The sequence below is a fragment of the Sturnira hondurensis genome, unplaced genomic scaffold (assembly GCF_014824575.4).
Source record: "Sturnira hondurensis isolate 20B ecotype Veracruz unplaced genomic scaffold, ASM1482457v3 Scaffold0023817, whole genome shotgun sequence".
In the NCBI taxonomy this organism is placed as follows: domain Eukaryota; kingdom Metazoa; phylum Chordata; class Mammalia; order Chiroptera; family Phyllostomidae; genus Sturnira; species Sturnira hondurensis.
Genome location: NW_028096448.1, coordinates 10,226,658 through 10,251,614, shown reverse-complemented (window position 1 = coordinate 10,251,614; position 24,957 = coordinate 10,226,658). Strand labels below are relative to the sequence as shown.

Here is a 24,957-nt window from a genome sequence, read left to right as displayed (position 1 = left end):
AAAAAAACAAAACTTACTTTCACTTAAGGTCCACTAAAATAAAAGATTTTAGAATGCAAAAATCTGCAAGGACTAAAAGACTTGGAAGACAACAGCAAAGACGTTGTAAATTAGAAAGCAGACCAAGGTGTGGTAAGTGAGTGACCAGCACACCCAAGAAGGCAGAACCCTAAATTAGCCCTGGGGACAGGTGACCATCCAAGGGTTTCCAAGTACCTCAGAAGGTGGAGTTTTGGGGGTTTTTTTTTAAGAAACGAAGAGCCTCAGGTCCCAGCCCAGACCCACTAACACAGAATATGCATGTTAACAAAACCTCAGGTGCTGCAAATACATATTAATTTTAAGTAGTATTAATTTAGTCCAATTCTTTTTTTTCTGAATGTGCATGTAATTTCAAGTGCTCCAGGAATTTGAAATGTGGAAAAAAACCATAAGAGAACAATAATAGCAAATTTATTTATATTATGTCAGGAATCCAAATGAGAAAAATGTCCGTACAGAAGACACACAAATACTACAAATTAAAAATCTAATTGGACCTGGGTTTGTTTTGTTGTTATATTAAACAAAATAATTTTATTTAGCAAGGATTTTGTACATCTTTGTATTTTTGAAGGAGTTGTAATGTTAAATATTTGTAATTTATATTACATGTATAAGCATTGAAAATTAGCAAACATGACATTTTCCCTTACACTATTATAACTCGGCAATTCTTAAAACAGTAGTCGTTCACTCTCGCTCATTTAAAAATGTTTAACTGTGGTCAAGTATCTGACCTAAAGCTTACCATGTCAATCACTTTTAAGTGTATGGTTTGGCGGCATTGCGTTCATTCACACTTGTGCACCGTCATCACCACCACCCAATCACAGAATTCTCTCATTTCACAAAGTTGAACCGGTGCCCACTTAAGGTTAACTGCCCCATTCCCCCTCGCCGGCCCCTGCCAAACACCACTTGACTATCTCTGTGTGGGAGGTTGACTACCCCAGACACTACATGTAAGTGGAATCACACAATATGTGTTCCTTTGTGACTGGCTTATTTCACTTAGCATAACCCACCCCCCCAGGGTTCATTCATGTGGGAGCGTGTGTCAGAATGTCCCTACTTTAAAGCTTGATAATATTCCACTATATGTATACAATAAGGTCTGTCTGGAAAAAGTCCAGCTATTACTAATATAGTAAGAACAACTGGCACCACATCGATGTAACCTGGCAGCCAGAGAGTGGACTGGAATGCACACGTGTCAACAATGACAACTTCACTGTACTAGTCAGTTGGGGGGGGTGGGTGGTAGATGCCATTGAGTGAGCACACCACTGTGTGGCTGTTGCATTCAAAATGACTGAGCCAGTAGAACAACGAATCTGCAACAAATTTTGCCTTAAGCTTAAGCATTCCTCCACAGAAACTATCCCAATGATTCAGAAGGCCGCAGCTATGGGCAACTGCTGATGGGCAGCTTCATCATGACAAGATACCTATCCATGTATTATGTCTTATGTAGAGTTTTATAGTGAAACATTAAGTCACCCAGGTGACTCATCCCCCCTTCTGCCCAGATTTGGGACCCTGCGACTTCCGGCTTTTCCCTAAACTAAGATCCCCTTTGAAAGCAAAGGTAAGATTCAGGAAGATATGATGGAGCAGCTGATGGCGACTGGGAGAACTGGGTGAGGTCCCAAGGTGCCTACTTTGAAGGGGACTCGGTGTCACTGTCCTACGTACAACATCTCTTGTGTGTTGTATCTTCTTCAGTAGGTGTCTCTATTTTCCATTTCACACGGCTGGACATGCTCTGGACAGACCCCACTGTGTGCCACATTTTGTCAGGGGGCTACTTGGGTTCCTTCCACTTTTTGGCTATGTATGAACGTATTTTTAAACTCTTTTTCCCATCCATTAAAAAAAGTCTGCCTTTTTAAGGTGATGGAAACTTTAAATTTTAGGAAAAAATACATATCATTTATGGAAACATGGGGACAGAGCTGGATGGGAACTAAGAGAGAAAGGACTTACCGCACCTTTGAAAGCACACGTTTTTGAAGGCTAAGGCAATAAAAACAGTCCCACTCACCTTCTAAGATAACCCATATTTTCTTCTCCCTAACATGGCTAGACCACCCTCCTTTTCTCAGAGGTATTTTAAAAAATAATCTCCTCATTACCTACTTGGGAGAAGAATGAAGACAAAGCTCATCTGAATAGTGGAGGCACTGAATTTGATTTTTTAAAGCAAAGCAATTTTATTACTTTCAACCTATGGGAAGCTAACAAATTGCCGGTGGAGCCTTAGGCTCACATTTTAATGAACACAGGAGAACCAGATATAATTACCGTATCAAGTGCTGCTGTGGAAATGGAGACTTCTGAAGTACTGAGGACACTTGTAAAGTTTATACTCCAGAATTTTTCAACACACCACCACAACCATCGATGAAGGCTGAGCAGGCAAAGATAAACCTTAGCCCAACATTTGAGATTAACAGGGTTTATTCTATTTCGGCTTACTGTTAAAATTCCTTACTAAGAAGAAATTTTAAAAGACAACTGAAACATTTGAAGGAAACAAAAGCAGATTTACAACCGACTCATATGTTTCAACTCTCTAGGCCTGGATACTTGAAACCAACACAATTAATAAGGGAAAGGGAAAAAAAACAGAAATAATTCCCATCATACAACATAAGCTTAGGGGAAAGAGGAAAGCAATAATATGATCAATTTTTTGGTAGAAGAATGAGTGATCAAAGACAAAGGCAAACTGGAAAAACAATAAAATATTTTTTAAAAACCCAAACAATAAAATTCCCTCAAGCTTGATAATGTTTTATGTTGAAGGGTTGTCTATTATTCATTTCCAATCTCTGCCTTCAAAAGTGGAATAAGAAACATCTGCACCTCCAAATCATTGAATAATAGCTTATAAATATATATATATCCTCCCTTTCATTTGTTTTCCATGAACATTTTCAAATTGACAAGTGCTAGAATTCATCAAGATCATTACTCCCCACCTGGATTTGGCATCCTTAAAGAAGAAAAAAAAAAAAGAAAAACACATTCCTCTTCTGTCTCATGAATATTCTGCAGGGATGCAAACAAACCAGCAGTAAAAACAAGCACAAAGAAAGCTCTTAGAAACAGCACCTAGCCTGTGGATATGGGCCATTTAGCCTCTGATGTAGTTCGCAAAGGCCTTTCGGTGATCAAGATGGAGTGGGCAGGGATCACGAGTGTTGAACATCCTTCCATTCCCGTATCTTTGTGACTCCATCTTGGAAGCCGTGTGAAGAAAAAAGAGGCTAGTTCTACGTTTCCTTGGTTCTATAGGCTCCATTCACTTTGATGTTATCAGAGGAAGCTGGGGTCCGGGGAGAAAGTCTTCCCACGGTGAGATATGAAAAGAATGAAAGGGAATTATCAAGGGACAAAAAGAGAGAGCTCACTGATTGCCCTTAGTTATCTTTTTGTTTTTATTAAAAGGAGAAAAATAAGGCACACAAGTATCAGAGAAACTAATTATTCTGCTTAATGAGGCAAATATTAAATACCTTTTAATTAACAATTATTAGAGCCTACTACATGTGCAAGGAGTGGGAATAACCTTTGGATGATAAATTTCCCCTCCCTCAGAGGGCTTACATTGTGTTGGACACAAAACTCACAAGACTTCTTTCTCCCTCTCCTTGTGGGGAGAAATGTGCGGTCTACAATGTAAAATCCAGAACACCTAAGTCTAACAAAGGCACAGTAGCCTTCCCTCAACCCCAACTATGGTTCCACTTGCCATGGTTTCACTTACCCGTGGTCTGACATATTAAAGAAAAATTCAAGAAATAGTTCATAAACTTTAAATTGTGCTCCTTTCGCCCTGGCTGCTGTGGCTCAATGGATTGAAAACTGGCCTGTGAACCAAAGAGTCACGGGTTCAATTCCTAGTCAGGGCATATGCTTGGGTTGCAGGTCAGGTCCCAGTAAGAGGCACACAAGAGGCAACCACACATTGATGCTTCCCTCTCTTTCACCCTCCCTAGCCCTCTCTCTAAAAAATAAAGTCTTTTAAAAAATTGTGTTTCTTTCTCAGTATCGTGATGAAATCTCATGCTTCTAAATCCCTCCAGCTGGTACGTGAATCATCCCTTTGTCTGGCGTCTCCACACTGTGGACATTCCCTGGTAGTTATTCACTGAGTAGCTGGCTTGGTTACCACAGTGGCTGTCGCAGTATCACTGTGCTTGTGTTCCACTATGCCTTGTTTTACTTAATAGCCCAAAGCTCAAAAGTAGCAATGCTGGCAATCTGGATATGCAAAGAGAAGCCATCAATTGCTTCCTTTAAGTGGAAAGGTGAGTAGGTGAGTATAACACAATATTTTGAGAGAGATAAAGACCACACTCACACAACTTTTATTACAGTATATTGTTATAATTGTTCTGTTTTATTGTTATTGTTAAATCTCTCACTGTGCCTAATTTATAAGTTAAACTTTACCATACATATGTATGTGTAGGGAAAAAACGTACTATATTCAGGGATCGGTACAACCCACTGTTTTGGGCATTTGCTGGGGTCCTTGGACTATATCCCCCACTGATGGGGGGGGCTCCTGTATAGACACAGGCAGGACTCTTGGCTCCAGTCACCCTTTGCCTTCTCCACCTTTCCTGAACATTCCATGGTCTTTCTTACTCCCTGGACTTCACACTGGCTCTTTCATCAGTCATCTTCCTTATCTCTTCTTTGGCCTCCTGACTCCTGGCAAAACCCTACCATCTTCGAGAATGCCAGTTTGAACATCACCTCTGCTGAAGCATCTCTCAAATCCAGCTGTTACCTGTAACTCCCCTAGGTTCCTACAGTAATGGCGCTCAGAGGCCATGACACACGAGACAAGTGACACTGTGATTGTGTTCCAGGAAAGTCTGTGAACACCTCAGCAGAAATGAGTTTTGTTTTGTGTATTTCTAAGATAATATGTGATACAATGTGTTATTATGCTCAATACATGTTTGCTGAATCAATTTAAAAACCAAGAAAATGTCATTCCTGTGCTGCGTGCTGATGGAGTCGTGCTGTCTCTGGTGTGTGCTCTTCCTGAGTCACCTTGGCTTGTGGGTCCATTCTGAGCTAGTGGCAAAGGCGTGGTCCCCTCGCTGTGCGTGACAGGCTCTGGAGGTCTGGTGCAAAAAGGGGTAGGACTGCTCTTACAAGAGCTCACAAGGTGACTCTGATGAACAGCCATGTGTGGAAATCACTGGAGCTTTCTTTCCACACTTTTCATTTTTACCAGTTCTAGTAACCTTGCCCATCGGTTACTGCTTCTAGATGTTCTATGCCCAGTTATTGAGAAGGGTTTACTTCTAGGATGAGTCTAGAGCTTTGGGGCTCATTATGTTACTTTCTGATTAGGCAATGAGAGGTGTGAATTCTTCCAAGAACATCATCCCTTCATTTATTTGTTCAACAGGTTTGGTCATGTGCTACAAAGCAACTTTATAGTGAATGATTGACCAGAGAACAATGGTTGTCCCCTAAGATAATAAGGAGGTGAAAAATTCCTATCACCTAGTGGTGTCAGAGCTGTGGTGACCCATTTTCCATGCATTTGTGTTGATACTGGTATAAAACCCTACTGTGCTGCCAGCCACCTGAAAATATAGCAAATACGATCACGTACAGTACGTACTACTTGATAATGGTAACAAATGTCTATGTTACTGGCTCATGTATTTACGATACCATACTTCTTATTATTTTAGAGTACACTCTTTCTACTTATAAAAATAAGTTTGCTGTAAAACAGGATGCTACGTTAGTTCTGCCAGCCTCATACATCTTAAATCTCTCGATTGCATCATTTCTCTTGTGCTTGATTTAGTCTCAAGTTTGGTTTCTCATGGCCTCTGCGCGTTCACACAAGGATGAAATTGCCTAACAACACATCTTCTCAGAACATATCCCTGTCGTTAATGGACACATCACTGCATTTACTTAGCTTCTTCCAAGGGCTAAGTGACACTTGCTTCATTTAAAGGACTGTTCGCTAACAACTTGATCTTGAACTCTTTCCTTAAAGGAAGATTTTTAACGCAAAGAGCAGTGTATATGATTCCAATTCAGGACAAAGTGGGAGGCAACTACAGTTTTAGCTCTTAAGTGGGTACTCATGGCCATATGTAGCCCCTGAGGGGAGATTATACACTAAATATAGAACAAGGCCCATCCATCCAGTATAATTGTGGATTTCTAAGCTTCAGTTGCCAAACCACAAGAAAGCAGGGAGCTATTCAGAGAAGTGAATTAGTTTAGCAAATATTCTATACTGTCTACCAAATCAGGTTTCATTAAAATAGGTTGCAACTGAGAAAATGTTACTTTTATCTCTACACATTTATATATTTGATACCTTCCATGCTTAACTACTGTTTGGATTTTCTGGTTCTCCTTCCGCCCCCAACCTGCCCTGTGAACAAAGGATAACTGTGCATTACCTTTTACTAAACTATTGTTACGGTTTTCCAAGTACCCAAGTCCCTGGGTGTGACAGGCTTGTGCACCTGGAATCTCAATTTGTTTCAAGCAATATAAATAGAAAAAAAAGGCCATTAGTCTTGGATGTTAAACAACATGGTAGAGGGGCGGTTTTTATAGAGTGAAAATAACAATGCTTATGATGAAAATAAGGAATCATAACACCGGACGCAATCTCTCTCATTTGGTCCGCGCAGAGGAAAAGTGTGGTCTGTAAACTCCAGACATATCTAATGCTGAGCACTTGTTCAGAAGCTCTAGTGAAACATCCGGCTTTTGTTCGTATCCACAAGTGTATTTTAGAAGAAAAAAAAAAGAACCCAAGGCACATACAGAGGAAGCTGCTAAAACACTGACTTCTAATTAGACTGCTAACATCACTGGAGGAAAAGGAAAATGGATCTGTCTACTGTTTCCTTAAAATCCGCTACTGTTTTATCTGAAACCTATAAACAAACATCCTAATACTGCACTGTACTGGAGTTCAAAAGTTCAGCAGAATCTGAAGAAATGGTAGCACAACAGGGAAGAGAGGACAGTCTGAGGGCTGCAGGGCGCAGATGGAAGCAGGGTTACTAGAGCCTGCTCCTCCCACTCGGACCATCTGCAAAAGCTTAGGTCTTAGCAACCGAGCTGACCTTCAGGCCCAGAGTCGTTACTCAAACTGCACCTGCCCAGGATTAAGTTTCCTGCTAGTGAATGATTGTTTCTTTCCTTTAGTCTGCAAACAGCTGTCACGTGATCAAGTGGCAACGGAGCAGAGGAGTAGAGGGAGCAGGCCTCTTGCAAAAGGGCTTAACAGGAGACCAAGTTGGGTGATTCATCTCCTTTAAAAACCTATTCCTGAAAGACTGTTGCGTGTTTATATCACTTCGTGTTTCAGCTCACAGATAATTAAAGCCTGTCGGAGACAGAGCTCTAACCTGGAAAATAGAATATCTCTATGACTCATTAGAGCTCTTAAGAATGAATGGGACTCATTGTCTTTCTCTTTTCTCTCTGACCCCCGAAGGCTGCTAAATCTACGGTTTCCAACCTTGTTGAAAACAAGGGAAACTTTGAAAAGTAATGCGGTGTCTCCTTGTAACAAGAGAGTTGCATGCCAGAAATCAGTTACACCTGCTTGTTAGGCATTTTGATCATCCAAATAATATGTCCACAGAATTGCAGAAAATAACCTTGGACAGCCATCTCATCAGTGACGGAGTAAACTCTCAGGTGCACGTTCACTCAGGGAAACAGCTACTACAAAGGGGAGGGGGGTAACTTTACATAACATTCCCACATGATTTTAGGATATTCCACTCTGTACATGGCACGGAGTACACTGGCAAACAAAGGAGCGCATTATTAGTTATTCACAAGGCATGTTAAATATTATAAGAAAGGGCAAGATTATTCCAGCCAATATTTCTCATGATGGCTTCCCTGAAAGGACAATTCCAGATTTCATTTAAAAAAGAAAATACATGAAGCTATATTTACATAAAATGCTTCCCAATGATGAATTGAAACTCAGTATCCCACCTGCAGTCAGAGTGAACCCGAAGGGAGGGCGGCTTGCTGAGCCTTCACAGACCTCCAGGGGCCACCATCAGTGCGGGGGGCAGAGGTGCTGGGCAGCAGCTCGTCCTAAGAATTTCAAATCCCATGTAGCAAGCATGTGATTGCCTCCCCCCCCCCTCTCTCTCTCTCTCTCACACACACACCCCACAGCCTAGACATGCCACAAGTGTGATCCTCCTGCGGAAACATAATCATGAGATTAGATGAGCGTGGATTAAGTGGAAAGCAGGCCAGTTTAGATTTACTCTACGGAGCAGGGAGTTATCAGACTCCCTACTTCGGAGTTATCAGAGGCAAAGAAATAAATTTACGGTTTAAGAAAAGAAAAAAGCACTTTTCATTACCCATTCACATCTCTCCCATCACCAGGCGTGCCACCCTCGGCTCCAAGCGTACCAGGGCAAGGAAAGGCTGACAGGAAGCAATTCCCATTGACTGCATTAGGACTTAATGTGGGTGAATGTCAACCCTTGGAGGCCCAGGTGTTGAAAAGTGTCTTCCTTACTTTTAAGCAATAAGACAAGACAAGCTGAATACTTGTGGTTGATTACTGAAGCGCCTAAGTGAAGGCCCAAATGATTCTGAACACCTGAGAAATATAAAAATTCTTTCAAAATGCTCTGACTGAGGTACCTTATTTTAGATTACAAAATGGATTTTATACATTTCAGATTTAAAGGAAAAAAAACTGGCAGATCAGTTTATTTTCTGAGCACAGTATTAATGACAAGATGACATCACCAAGAGCCAATCAGAAAGCTCCCTGGTGTCTGGTGTTCTAACACCATTTCATATTTATGGATAAGCACCAGAAGGGTGTCAACCCTAAGCTGCATTTCCCTCCTATTCACTTCTAAATAAAGTGCCTGCTTTCATTGAGTAGCCAAACTGGAAAAAAAAAAAAGAGAGAGAGAAAGAGAAAAACCCTCATAGTCTCTCTTCCTCCTCATCTCAGCCTGTTTTCAGACAATCCCTAAACAATAAGTGGAAGGCGGGGGAGAGTGGCTGGAACCTTGTGTCACTGCTTCCTGCAAAGCTGCTGAATGCACTCTGCAGCTTCAAAGAGTCCTTCACTGACTAACCAAAGCCAAGGCTTCATCTACAAAACCCGTAAGAGCAGGGAAAGAGAGACTATAGTAAAAGATAGGGTCAAGGCTCTCTACTCAAGAAATAAATGCAATCAATTTTCCTTCTATTTTTTTAAAACTATTATCTATTCCCACAACTGCCTCCCCCTCTAAAAATTTTTGAAGAAAAGAGTGAGGAGAGTTAACCTAGAAATGGTTTGTCCTAAACCAGTGCAGACAGAACAGTTCATCAGGGCTTCAGCTTCCCATTCCCCTAGACTAATGGAGGCCAAGCATTACCAATGGGCCCCAGGAAAAAGGCAATCGGACAAAACCTGCTCAGCTACGATGGTGACACTGTTCTCAGGGCTAATTGCTGAGCTCCTGAGAGATGCAGTGGCCAGAGCATTTGTCTTCAGTCCAAAATCAACAATCCATAGGAACAGAAATTGCTACCACGATCCAAATTCTAAGCAGCACAGAGATGTTTGTGGCGTCCATGAAAAATCCCTGCCCTAGACAACTGCAGCGTGCATCCTGCTCCTACACTTCTCTCCCCGAGTCTTGTCTCGTGGTGGGTACCGCCCTTTCCCTCTTCCACACCCCTAACCATCTGATGTTATATCCGAACTGCTGGATCAAGCCCAGAACCAGAATTATAACATGTAATAAAGATGCCTGGCCGTGCAGCAAAGATGACAGAATTTGCCATGCTGGCCTGGAGCCAGAGTGACAGATCCTGAGCTGATGTTCCTTTTCTACAGATTTAACAATGTACAAGGAGGAAAAAAAATTAATAATCTGCTCAGGGCAAATTCAATGTCTACAAGCTCCTTCAGGTTTGGTTCTGACAAGCTCCCCTTTCACCACACACCTCCAGGACTTTCCTGGATGCCAAAGGCAGTGCGAATAAAGAGGCTGCTGCCTGCCCCTCTTCATATTTCACGTGGCTTAAGGGGAAACTACCAGGCAGCTTCAAAGAGAGAAGGGGCAGAACTGGGGTCCTCACTGTTTGGGGGCTGTGTATTCAGAATCATTTCTCACACACCCACCCAAGCCAAAGCATAGAGACTGCTGTCACATCAGAAAGCTTGTATATTTATACACAACTCATATACATGCCGCTACCTACGGAGTCCCATGCACATCGGAAGGATAATGATGTAAGGCCAAGAGCTGTGTGTGAAGCCAAGAAGAAAGAATCCGACCTAGAGCCTCTAAATCGTTAGGTCACCTAGAACTGGGGAAAATGGGGAACAAATGGTTTTAGATGCCTCATTTAAAACACACACACACACACACAGGAAAAGAGTTCCTTTTGTCCCGTGTGCTAAGCAATGGGTATTGTCATTTTCCAAGTTATAAAACTTCACAAAGAAAAATCAAAAGACACAAAAATCTGAGCACTCAACAAAAAAGGAATGAAAAGGTAGCATGCTGGTATCACAAATCCAAAAATAATTTTTTTCAAGGGCATTCTTCCCAATGCCCTTTCGAAAGTCGAAAGGAATCCTCTCCAAAACCCACCTATGAGGAAGCCCTGCTATCGCTCCCTAATCCTGGGGGCTCCATGCTCGTCAACAGAAAGGGAAACTAATTTGGATCATCCGAAAATCATTTACATTTGGTTTTAGTTATATTATATGAGGTAATATATACTGCAGTAAGTTGGCAACAAATGCCCCACCCTAATTAGGTTTACTTCAGAATAATTTTTGATTTTATATTCCCACAGCACAAGCCAACAACTGCAGACAGTGGTTGCCTGGCAAAAGGAAAAAGCCAACTGTGGATTTTGTAACTGTCATGGACGAGCAATGCACATGCAGCAAATCACAGTCACAGAACAGCCTCGGCTCAGGGTGCAAGTGCTGGACAGGCACCCAGAGATCCAAGTCTGCCGATGACGTCCTGCGTGTCCCAGCAAAGGTGTGCCTAGACGTGGCCAGATGCGACAGGCACGGGGGTAAGACCCATCAAAAATATGTATTTTATTCATTATAATCACTTCCTTTTTCTCAACTTTCCCATAACCCCAATCTTTCCCTTTGTTCTTCAAAGGTAAGGTTGTTGCTTATATTTCTTAGGGTCTCTAATTCCAATACAACACACGTATTCACAACACATACACTTACTTCACAACACATACACTTACTAAAGTCAGCAATAGCAGGTTGAATTGGACCCTGATTCCAGCTCCAGAAGCTCCACACTCCAACTGTATGGTCTGTCACAAAAACATTTGGAGAGTAACTAACTGCTCAGTGATCTGATCCAGTAAAACTAGGTGAACCCAAGGCTGGGGTTTTCCTATCATTTTTTTGAAATGCAAAATGCAGAAAGCCTCATGTCTGTTCATGTACCACACTGTCTGCTTCCTCTGCCATCTTTGTTATGAATTCTCTTTCTTCATTAGTACCAAGCATAATGTATAAGCTACCTCACGAGGTATCTTCATCTCATTCTAGCTTTTGCCTTTCATTCAAATGAATCCAATTTTGGTTTTTTAAATTTATTTATTTATTTATTTTTAGAGACAGGGGAAGGGAGGGAGAGATGGAGAGAAACAGCAATGTGTGGTTGCCTCTCCCGCGTCCCACACCAGGGACCTGGCCCAAAACCCAGGCATGTGCCTTGACTGGGAATCAAACCAGGGATCCTTCGGTTCACCAGCCCGCACTCGATCCACTGAGCCACACCAGCTGGGCCAATTTGGTTTTCTTTGTGTGTAATCTCTTTGTGGAATGCAGAAATATTGTGTCTGCTTCTGAAATTCATGAGAGAAAGTTTAGAAAAGGAATGTAGGTATAGGGAAAGGTATTACCAAAATATGAGAATATCATTAAAATAACCATCTTTCTTTGCCTGCCCCTTCTTCAACCCCCAAGTAAAATTTCCTATAGTCCCCATCAGTGGGAAAATAATACTGCTTGGGGTAAATCAATGATCAAATCGAATACGGGTTTTATTTTCATTATGCATTTGAAATGAACGATAAAAATAAATATGGGTTTGAGAAATTAGTAAAGAAGATTTTCAATCCCATTTAAAAGACTCATTTTGAGATGCCTCAATTTGGGGCACAGGGAGCAGGGGAGACACATTTAAGTTGCCGTGAATCACTCCTCTTACATACAACACATGCTCAGTGGTTAATGGCATTTACATATAGAGAAGACAAACTGAAAGGCAATTTTAAAATGAGTAAAAGCCAAGGTCACAGAATAGAAAGATTATATGAAGAAAAACACCACTAAAGCACCTCCTTCTGTTTCTAAGAAAATTCTCCCGGTTTCACAAAAGGCAACTCTACCCTCGAATAAACAGTTTCCATTTGCAAAACTAGCCAAGTGGCATACGTGGGCCTTACCATTCGTCCAACATCCTGTCCCCCAAACAGGAAATAAATCATAGAGCTGAGGGACTCTCCTGTCATCACCAAAGGAAAGAGAACCCCAGGGTTAACTTCATACTCTGAAACAGTGTGCTACAACGTAGTGAAATTGTTCATTCTGTTTACAATGACTTAAGTCGGTTCTTAAAAACATTTCATGTGAACCGTTTGCCTCTCACTTCATGTGATTTGGTCTCTGTGTAGAACTCAGGTCTCTCATGCGGGCAGCAGCGGGTTCATAGTCACGTTCCCAGATAACAGGCTACGTCGGCACAGAGTTTATGACGTCGATGTACTTGAGAGCGGAGGAGGACACAGTTACAGCAGCATTATGGGTCACGTTTTCACACGCGGGAGGAAGGGAGGAAATGCGTGTGAAAAGGACCAGGCACAGAGAAAGCGGGGTTACTGAGCCCATTTTTTAACACGCACGACAGTGGTCCCTAAGTTCAACGTCCTGCGGCAGTGCTCCTGGTTTCCCTATTTAGTGGGGTCTTTACTTCTTACCTTTTATCTAGCTATAGTTAAGCCTCTGGATTTGGAGACAAGCCTAGGATATGAATTTTCATAAAAACGAAACAATTACCAAGGTACTTATCCAAGCATATGATTCCAATGGACAGCCATCAAACGTTAGGAATCTAAGAGGCCTGCTCCTAGCCTTCATAGTACTTAACTGTTCAGTGAAAAACCAGATGTTGGCCCTGGACAGGTAGCTTGGTTAGAGTGTTGTCCCAGCTTTGCAGGTTCAATACCCAGTCAGGGTAAATACAAGAATTAACCAAAGAATGCATAAATAAGTGAAACAACAAACCAATATTGCTCTTTCTCTCCCTCCATTCTTCTCTATCTAAAATAAACAGAAGGAGGGGGAAGAGGAGGAGGAGGAGGAAGAAGAGAGTTAACAAAAAAGATGTCTATGCTTGAAACTTATCTTCGAAATTACTGAGTGCGGGGAAGAATAACCACAAGTTATACTCAGCGACGTGACTAATCCTTACCTGCAAATCATCACTATATATGTATGAACAGCCAGATCTACACAAATAATTCATCGAACCAGTTGCCTATTCTACTAACTTCAAAATTCAGATACAACCTCCTATATGTAGTGAAAGAACTGTGTATTACATTAATGATACTTGTTGTCCCCTTGAGTGTTTGTGACATTTTTCTTAAAATTGGGGTCACATTTTGAGTAACAGAAATAACTCACACGTTGGAAAGAGGATTACTAGCCATTAATAACATTCTCAGAACCACCCCATAGGGTTGTGCAAGCCCCACCCTACATGATCCCACAAGAGAGCAAATGAACATACAGCCAAGCCCTCACCTGCTGACAACCACATGGCCTAGGGACAGTCAGAAGGGATGTCTTTTTCTAATTCATTAAAGTTTTTCTGCAACCCTGAAACCTAAAAAGCAAAACTGGGCATGTTATTTATTGCAGAGATATCTGGAGTCTGATGACAAATACTTATACTTAAATAAATAAATAAATAAATAACAGGCCCAAAATGGAGTCACTGATGCTAAACCCCATGTCACCAAAATGAAACTTAATTTACAGTTTCACGTCTCCCAGAATAGAAATCATAAACAGTCAATCAGGAGTCACCTGATTAGCACAAGTTAGGTCATCTGCCTTAAAGGCCCCTCTCATCTTCTAAGGGAAAGTAACCTTGCAATAACCAACCCATTTTTTTGCCCAGTACAACTTCCTTGTCACTGCTCCTTCCACTTATGAAAGTCTTTGTACAGCTCCTCAGAGCTCCTTCTGTCCGCTAGATGGAATACTGCTCAATTCAAATCCATTTTTGCTCAAATAAACATTAAAATTTTAATATGCTTTAGGTTTAACTTTTAACATACACATACATACATTCCCCATGTGTATGTGTACAAATACACATGTGTATCATTTCAATATCAATAAATTTGAGTCCATCCAGTTGAATTTTGTAATGAATATATGTGAAAAGGTTGAGCTGATCCCTAGTACAGTGCTCAGCAGAAACTATACAAATAGTTCCCAAAATCTATATTATTTGAAGTTAGGAGCGGGGAAGAGAAGGTCCACCAAGAGGACAAGAAGAAACTAAGGATATGAGTCAATACAAGGTAAAAGAAGAAAAATAGAATGAGTGTCTATCAACAACATGGTAGAGAGAGGCCAAGACTGGCAGGACTTGACCCCCACAAGGTAATCTTTAGCTTTCATTCCATTAACCCATGGGCTAAGTAATTTAAGTGATTTAAGCATGGAGTCTTAAAGAGGCCAGAGTCATGGGTTCGTCCATATGTGAATCACACTGTTTCTGCTGAAGTGCTGTAGATTTTGTGCTTAACTCAAATTAGCATCTTGCATATGCTTCCCACTAGTCACAAGGGAGGTCAGAGCATGGGGGGACCCTCACGCAAATCCATCATCATTACTGGAAGAAAAAAAAAAAGAAAGAGACCTCAAGGCATCTGCTCTCCTTGCAAGGTCCTTCAGAATCAAGCTTACCTGGAAATGAAAGCACATTATTGAATCAAGATAGCCTCAACTCAGCTCTGGCTGGGTAGCTCAATTGGTTATAGTATTGTCACAGTATGTCAAGGTTGTGGGTTCAATCTATGGTCAGGGCATATACAAGAAGCAACCAATGAGTGCATAAATAAATGAAACAACAGATCGATGTTTTTCTCTCTCCTGCTTTCCTCTCTTTCTCTATAATCAATAAATAAACATTAAAAATATATACATTAACCAACGAAAACCCCAACTCCGGCCGACCTGAGTTGTACCACGGCTTCATCAATGTGCCGTTGCTTTGCTCCTCGGTTGAGGAAAAGGGGCTTGCCTGAAGTCCCAAGCATTTGTGTGTTACCACTGAATTTATCATCCTGAGCCCCAAGCAATTTTGTTTCCCCAGAAGACAGATAAACAAGCCTTGAAAATTATGCTAAAATTGAGAGAAAAATTGGTTCCAATTGTTCAAACAGACACCCTTCGAAATTAAATATCACTCACATCCACAGTCTTTTTCCCAAACTCCTGTTGTGATTGGTTTGTATTACAAGACTAATGTCACTGCCATATCAAATAAACCAAGCAGTGTGGGTACTGTAACACCAATAATCACCAGCTTTGCTCCCTTAGAAGTGGCTTTGTAGAGAAGCTGCATTATTTTAAATGAAAAAGTTTGCTTCAGGCTCAACTCTCACATTCCAAGATTCAGTTCGTGGCAGAATTTAACAGTCTCATTAGAAACCCTCCAATGTTGGGAATGATGATGATGGAAATGCTGACACAACATTAGCCAGAGCTGGCACTGCCAAAGGCTGTGAAGTAGGTTGACTCTCCTCTCCCCTGTGAGGTCGGTCTCCAGACCGAGGGCTTTGGAACTTGAAAATGTAGAGTGGAACTCACCGGCAGTGAAAGCTTCATGCAATAAGGGCCAGAGATTTTGGACTTTAAGAAATTCAGTGTTGACTAAGACACATTTTTTAAAGTATTTGCCCCACTTATTACTAAACTATCAGAAGCTGGAGAGAAATATGCAGACTTTACCTAAGGAATGGCTTTACACCCACATATCTCATAATGATAGAGAGGAAGGAGAACCCAACAGAAAGAAGCTGTGATTTTTGACATGCAAAGGTCAACAGTTAACAAAGACATTAGTCTACTTGTTTAATTTTACATCTTATCTTTAAGTTCAAATGCGAATGAGAGAAAAGGAAGGAATCCCCTGGGAAGTGACTGATAACAAAGCTAGAGTCTCCTTACTGAAGGTTCCTCAACCCAAATTATGATCATTTCAAGGGCTAGAGTGCATATATTTTCAAGGGGGAAAAAATGCAAAAGTAAAAAAAAAAATCACCTAGCTTGGGGGCTTTAATGATAAAAAAAATCACCTAACTTGGGGGTCTTAATGATCCCATGAATGCATTTTCTATAAACTGCACTGATTTTGTAGACTGGCGGCTGTTTTCAGTGCGACCTTCCTTACCATGCCATAAACCATGGAATTAGTTTCCTTCAGGAAAATCCTTGCTCCCAAGGCTGGACTGCAGAGCTAAACAGGGGCATGCTGCATATCAGAAGCTTTATGGGTTTCCCAGGCTACCCCCCAATTAAGGTTATTCAGTAATGATGCAATTACATTCCCTTAATTTGATTTTTTCAAGTCATTCTGTCATCAATAACCGAGACCACCATGCCTGGAAGGAGTCCGGAATACTCTAGGAATAAGATTTGTTTACAAACTGAGAAAAACGAGCCCATGTATATATACCTTAATGAAAGTTCCATACTCTCCCCAGGAGACAATACCAATGATCAGCTTCAGCTGCCACCTGTGTATGAATGATTCCTTCATTCTGACTGCTCTCCTAAACGGACCACATCTGTACAGTCTCAGCTCTCCACTTGCAGGTAAGGCAGGAAACTAAGTGTCAGCATGCCTAAACCAGAACGCACAGCTTAGCAACACACCCTTCTGAATTCCTCCGCTTGATCAATGATCCCGCCATCTACCCAGACAGAAAACATTTCTAATCATCGCTTACCCCTCTTTTATTCTTTTATTACTCAGATGCAGTATCATTTTACTTTTTAATGACGCCTCTCTTCCATATCTACCACTTTGTTCCATCAACATTTTTCATCTAGTCATTACAACACAGACCTCATTTGTTCACGGCCAACAGTCCCAAAATCCGTCAACCAACTACTTAAGTTCCATTGGAGTATTATTTGTAATCCAAAATTTTGCTTCTGTTCCTCCATTTTGTTAAATTCTTAAATGATTGCTCCTGTCTACAGGAGTGGGTTCTCAAATAATAGTGGAATAAGAATCATGTCTGTGTGTGAAAGGGAGAATTATTATAATACAGATTCCAGAATCTTCCACAAGGGACTCAGTAGTTCTGGAGTCGGGCCCAGGAACCTGCATTGCATATGCCTCCCAGGGGATTCTGATTAGGTGGACTGAGAATCATGCTTTCAGGAACAACAGACTACAAGATACATGTAGCTCCTTCCAATGGTGTACAAGGCTCTTCAAGATCCAGCCAAGGCTTGATTGGTTAGATATCTGTCTATCCTGAAATAAAAATCTAAGTAGTATAACCTACCTGTGCAGTAATTTTCAAAAGAAAATCACTATAATTTCCCTAAGTATAAAGTGGTAGAAGGAAAAAGAGAGGTAGATACTTTCAATTAATTTAGATTATGTAATTTAAAGATTAGTTCAAAGTTTCTAGAACATATAAAGAAGTAGACAAAATGCTTGTATCTGCGTACAGGATCACCGTGAACACAACAGCTACAAACACTGATCAGCAGCATTTTCACTGACACCTCAGGTTCCACAAGTGGATATGACCACTGATGACATGAGTTTCCCAAACTGTGAACAAAACTTAGTAAAGATCCACATAAAGCAATGTATAATCTTCCTCCTACTTACAAATTAGTTTTATTCCTGGAAAATCCTAACCACAAATACTTTGCGCCTATATGTAAAGCAAAGTCAGGTTCCAGCTCAAATACTTCAAAGAGGTTTTGCTTTGAACCGCAGGTAAAGGTCGGTTGAGACCTATGAGGATCACGTTTCACACAGCACAGCTCCTCACGCTGACCTGTGTGCATTGCAAGATACCAGCGCACTGGGCCCCCTCACTAAATGCCAGCAGTGTCCTCCAACCACCCATGACCCCAAAAAACTGTCACATGAATTTCCACAACAGCCCCAGAGCAAAAGCCTGCCTCATCACTCAATCTACCTTCCACACCTATCACCCCACAGAAACGACTCTAATCAGAGCAACAGTGACCTCCATGTCTCTCAGTCCAGTAGATATTCGACTTTCCTCATCTTCTAGCTGCAGTTGGGTCTCTCCTCCCTAACACGATCTTCCCTTGACATTTATCTAAACACACTCTCCTGGTTTTCTTACCACACTTTCTGTTCCTTATTCTCAGTGGCCTTTATGAGCTCATACCCTCTACCTGGCCATGAAATGGTGTGGTTTAGTGACCCTGGCCCATAGGACTTCTTTCTTTCTTATTCTCTGCTCTTTGACTAGTCAGTCTCACCCACAGTATCAATTACGATCTATATACTTTATCTCCTCAAGTTTCTATTCCCCACTCAGACCCCTGCTCCGAACTCCAAAGCTGTAAACCCAACCACCCACTTCACATCTCCTTTAGATGGCAAGGAAGTTTAGCCAACCTGCTTCATCATCTGCCACCCGCACCATGCCCACCCTTGGCCCTCCTCCAAACTCGGCCCTCCTCCTTGGTATGTGGACCTCTACCAATCTAGTTGTACATGTCAGGCACCTTACAACCTCCTCCCACACCAAATCCATCACAAACCTGTATTAAATGTCTAGCTTGGCTCTCCCCGCCCCAGGCGTTTCAAGAGCCACGAGCTTGGGTACAGAGATGGCCAAGTGCAAGAACCACACCACACATAACCAGTCCCAAAAATGGCACGGAAATGGCATTAAGAGGCCCCAATCACAAAGAGATGAATCTCTCAAGGGGGTAGACCCCAAGTTCCTGAGGAACATGTGCTTTTCCAAGAAGCACAACAAGAAGGGCCTAAAGAAGATGCAGGCCAACAATACCAAGGCCATGAGCACACATGCTGAGGCTATCAAGGCTCTGGTCAAGCCCAAAGAGGTCAAGCTCAAGATCCAAAAGGGCAGCAGCCATAAGCTCAGTGGACTTACTTACATTGCTCACCCCAAGCTCGGGAAACATGCTGTGCCTGCATCGCCAAGGGTTTCCGGCTCTGCTGGCCAAAGGCCCAAACCAAGCCTCAGGCTGCAAATGCATCTGTGGCTTAGGCTCCAGCTCAGGCTTAGTCTCAGGTTCCCAAAGGTGCCCAGGCCCCTGTGAAGGCTCCATAGTAGAGGCCTCTGCCTGTCGATATGAGGACAGAAGGACTGGTGTGCCCCAGGGCTGGGGTCCTCCTGTGGTGTTTGTGCAAATAAACTTGAGGCAGGGTCAAAAAACATCTAGCTTGTTCACCAGTTTTATTTTTGGCACTGTACACAGCACTCGGTACAAAGATGATGTACCATAAATATGTATTATGTGAACAAATGAATGACTTATAGAAATAGTGAACTACTTGGGGACACATCCCTCCATTCTCCCTACCACTTTCCGCCATATTCCTTCTACATGAAGATCCCACTTGTACTCCAAAACCTTGCAAACATTTATCCACTTTGTAATTCTCAGCCAAAATGCAACTTCCTAACTGGTTTCCCTTGGCCTCCACAGGACACACACTGGGCTGACAGTGTGTTTTTCCTCTGCTATCCTTCTGTATACACAGCACCATGGCAACAACATCACTGCCTTCCAATGACTTGGTATGATGACATCCTTTCTTCCTTTGGATCTTAACCCATGACAAATAGTAGGTAGGCTCAGCAAGTATTTTCAATGGTTAAATTTACATTTAAAAATGTTGTCTCCATCCAGGTTACCCTACCTACCCTCTTCCATACTGGCAGAAGAGTACAGGGCAAAACACAGTTAAGGGAAAGAGAAATGGCTAATCCTGGCATGTTCTCATGGCTTCGTGGCTACGTGGACCCAGACACCACTGTCTTTTCCCATTCTTCTGTTAGTAATGATGGCTTTGTTCCCTCCATCCTCCAAATGTGGGGAAGGCCGTGTCAGGGACCAGAAAGAGAGGCCTGCATGTACACAAGTCTGCCATTTCCTCGGAGACAGTGGCCAAAGCCTTGCAGGTAAGGACGGACACTGCTGAGGTGCATGCTCCTGACTGTGGGAAAAGTTGTTAGCCAAAGACTGTATACACAAAGCCCTTCAACCACAAGTCTGGAAGAGAATCAAAACAAACCGAAGCTTAATGAGAGTTGAGCATTTCCCAGCTGGGATCCACGTTAGGGACTGAGTTCCTAAAGCCTTCGCTGAGGAGGCAGCTCCGTCTCGAGCAAGACAGACCCTCTGGGAACACCAGGGGCCGTGCTGGGGACTTTTTTATTTCTTCATGTAATCCAGCATTCACAGCATGCGCTCGCGCGCGTGTGTGTGTGTGTGTGTGTGTGTGTTCCCTAACCTAAAGTCCAGGCACTCTTGAAACCCCATGATTCCCAGCTCTTTGCTCCCTAACTCTTCTCCCCTTCCATAAATTAAATTAATGAGGAGTTTTCTAAAAGAGTACATTCTTTTAAAGGCTCTGTTATTCTGAAGTTAATGGCTCTGACATGCAGCCAGGCCAAACAGTTGCAAGCAGCAATAACTCTTGCAACAGCTCCAAAACTTAGCCTCAAATGTCACCGGGTCCTACACTGATCTTTCTTCCCCTTTGATTATCACTGGTTGCCTTCCTTCCTCCCCTAACATCTTAGAGCAAACTCAAATGCATCAAAGAAACCAGTTAAGAATGTGAAGATTGAGAAACACATTCAATCTTCATGTTATGATCTTGTCTTTTCCTCCCCACGACTTGTCTCTAAGAGAAAAGGACAAGTGTAAATTTGATGCCATGCAGAACAAAACAACAGGCTGAGGGGTGGGGGAGATGAGCACTTCTAAATGCCAGCAAGCTAATCTAATACTTACCACATACCTCCTACAAAGACTATGTCTGATGGGTTAATAGATTTTACCTGGAAAATGAGTGGGTGTGGTTCATAATGAAGCAATCAAGGAAACCTGACAGAGGCAACGGCTTCAAGTCACCTTCCTAAACTAAAACCCAGTAAGGTGATAATGAAAAAAAAAAATACCAAAATGCAAACAAAATTGCAGGAGAACTTGATATCAACATACCTAATGGGTACAAGGTCAAAATAAACAGTCATATTTATTCAGTTCTTAAGCCTCAAAAGCAAAAAATGATTAGACACATGTTTATAATTCAGTTTATCTATCTTGGAAATAAAATGTAAAATATTATATTCTAGATAAGATGGGTCCAAATTCCTGTAATCACAATTTGATCTAAAAATCTGGACAGATATTGTCAAAATCTTAGTATATATGTTCCAAAAAGTGGGGAGAGGAAGGAATGGAGGAAAAAGGAAAAGAGGAAAACATAAAAGAAAAAAAGTATTCGCTTTCTCTAACTGACCATGGCTTATCTAAACCAGCAATAATTTTCAAGCAATTTTCAGCATACTCCATAAAATAGTGAGTTTTTCACGTAATAGCTACAGGTTCTAAAATCATAGATATCGTGATAAGACAGGGAAATAAATGGAGCTCCTAACATAGGAAGCAGAGACCTAGAGGAGGGAACTTTTCTTATATGTCTATGAGATAAATGATTAGGCCTTGACAAAGTAGCATGCATGCTAACCTGCTTAGTCTGGACTGCCTTTCTCTATGCATAATTATAAAATCCCATTCATAAAGAATATTAAAGTCACCACAGTACTTCCACATACATTTGTCTCATTTGGTCCCACGGCGATGAATTGGGTAGGCCAGGCACGCCCGTTGTACAGATGAGAAAGGTGAGGTTCAGGAAAGTTGAGGAACTTTCCCAGAGTGACTCAAACAACAAGTGACCAGAGAGCCACAGTACCCATCTTCTGATTCCTTAGTAATAGGTCATATCTTTATATTGTTAACTTCTAATTTTTAGCAAGAAGTCACTTTCCCAGAGTGACTCAAATAACAAGTGACCAGAGAGCCACAGTACCCATCTTCTGATTCCTTAGTTATAGGTCATATCTTTATATTGTTAACTTCTAATTTTTAGCAAGAAGGGGAATAAAAGAAATTTGTAGGAAAATGAGCACCTAGTGGACTTCCACCTATTCTCTAAGTCAGGACTATCACAGGTGAAAAATATATCCAGGTAAATAGGTAGTAAGCTTGCTTCAAGACTGATGTAAATATATTTTCACTTAATTATCTTTTGAGTCTATTTCTATACCCTGTTCCATTTCCTAACACAAATAATTTGTCTAGGCCCTGGTAGCAAGCTTATTCCAACCCTGATTTTGCGATGTTATTGGCTGTTTTTTTAAAACATACTTACCAGAGTACAGAGTGTTCCTTACCAATCCATCCTACCATTATTCAAAAATGCCCAGCACCCAGTGAAAAGAATGGTCTGGTAATATTTAATATGAACACAGACATTTCTCTTCTAGTGTAATTCATTATGCACACATCATTAGGGATCAAAGCACAGGCAAACCAAAGAATGGAAGAAGGAATTCAAAAACATCAAAGTTAATTATATTTGGTTGTCCCAAAAGCTGTTACTGGTTCAATTAAGATGCTGCTTTGGCTAGTCTTAAGTCAGGCTATGCCTCTAAAAAGTCCAAGTAATAAAACCAGAAGTCAAAACATCTAAAGCTGAAGCGCTGCCCCCCCTCCCCTGCCAGTGAGTGCTCTGCATCTCCTAGGGCCTTCACAGCCCCTGTCAGAGTGCAGCTCTCTGTTCATTCTTCACTGCCAGACCAAGCTCTGCACCACCGTGCACCCAGGCAGGTCCTCACTACACAGGTGTTCCATGAGAACTGCATAACTGCTTCTTCATCCACTCTATGGTTTTTTATGTAGTGATTTTTTTAGGGAGAGAGAGAGAAAAGAAACATTGTTTGCTGTTCCACTTATTCGTGCACCCATTGGTTGACTCCTGTATGTACCCTGACCAGGGATCAAACCCGCAACTTTGGTATATTGGGATGACACTCTAACTGAGCTCCCAAGCCAAGGTTCTGTAATTTTTGTTTTTAGCCTACATAGAGTACGGGGATGAAAAACCAAACCAAACCACGAGCTTCCTCTGTTGGAATGCCTGAGGTTATAGGTGGCTTTTGGTTCTTGGCTTCTTGGGAACAAACAGACTCTCACCACACCTTGATTCTGCTTATTCTTAACACTGTCCTGGGCTCAATGGGCATAAGTTCTGTCACTTGGTGACTATGGCCTCTGCCTCATTATTCCCACTTCCAAACCCTGTGGACAAGAACATACATGGACTAATGTGCTCAATGGTACCATCTATCATTTAAAGAACTCTGAGAGCAAAGGAGGAAAGTCTGGCTTTCCCACATAATCGCAGTTACTGTTAAAAGGGGAAAGTTCATTTCGGGGTTGTCTCCAGTAAAAACCAGTAGAAACAGAAAACGCTAGAAGGCCCCTGGCAGCAGCGACGCTTTATCATCCCTGGAATAATTCCTCTTCCTCCATTAATACTGTTACTTTTTTTCATGAGGGGCCTGGGGGAACCTCATTTTGCCAAGTATTTCTTGTGCACCAGGAATTGGATGGAAGCTTTATAAATACTGTCCAATTGAATCCTTCCCACAATCTTGCAGAATAGGGAATCTAAACTGAGCTGGAGCTCAGTGAGGTGCATTCCAAATGCAGCTGCAGGAATTTAAGTCTGCACTGGTTCTCATGAAAGTCTGCGAATCTCTCCTAAAACTGACTTTCCCAAATCCCCATGTCTTGGATGAATTCTGAGATGAGGAATGAATGTGACCACCAGCTTCCGTATGCCAAGTGTGCAAGTCCAGCTTGAATCCACCTCACAACCCTTCAGACAGCGGAGCCATGCCCTTCATTTGCCCTACAGTTTTAAGCTTACGTGTCTTGTCCCATCAGTGAACAAAGCATATACCTTGTCTCTTCCTGGGTCTCTTCAAGCCCTTTAATTTACTTTTTTAAAACACACACACTCAATCTAATGTAGTTCATTAAAGCATGTCAACAAATTTTCATGACCTAGCCATCTGCCTGTATCAAAATAAGTGAACTCTCCAGACTGCACCTTGACCTCTCGATCTCCCGCAAACAGCGACGTTAGAAAGAGCACAGAGAATGTTCAACATCCTCATCACCCTCTCCATCACCTTGTGCAGGAAACCTGACTTGCTGAGTTCTCACACAGACCCTCTGTGAATGGTGTGATGGACTTGGGCACACCGACATTTTTGACTTCAATAAACCCAGAAAACTTCTTTATTCCTTTTCAGCAAAGGTGCCCAATGTAAGTAAGACAAGGAACCTCAGTTTTGCCATGATTAATCAAAACCTCTAGAATTCTCTCCTAATACCCTAATATGTTTGAAAACTCTGTTTCCCCCCTGAAAGCCTCGGGAAGACAGTATTCTTCACTAGATGGGCTGTATTTCCCACAGTAGGAAACCAGGACCCTAATGGAGATTCTTCATAAAACAAACATCACAAAGGGTATGACCACAACGACTCCATTTTAGAACCTCTAGTGTTATTTCTGCCCTGAACCCTCTCGAGAGACCTGTGTTGTACTGCTGTACCAATCACCCGCGAGAAGCCCTCAACGTCACCCAGAACTGAAATTCCTGCCCCAACCCACCAGGAACACTGAACACACCCGGCCTGATGGAATCTGCACC

The 24,957-nt window shown here is 41.9% G+C and overlaps 1 pseudogene; it reads left to right on the top strand.

The window, feature by feature from the left end:
- Positions 1-19,009: 19,009 nt before the first annotated feature.
- LOC118981201 (60S ribosomal protein L29-like) lies at positions 19,010-19,584 on the top strand (annotated as a pseudogene).
- The last annotated feature ends 5,373 nt before the right edge of the window (positions 19,585-24,957 follow it).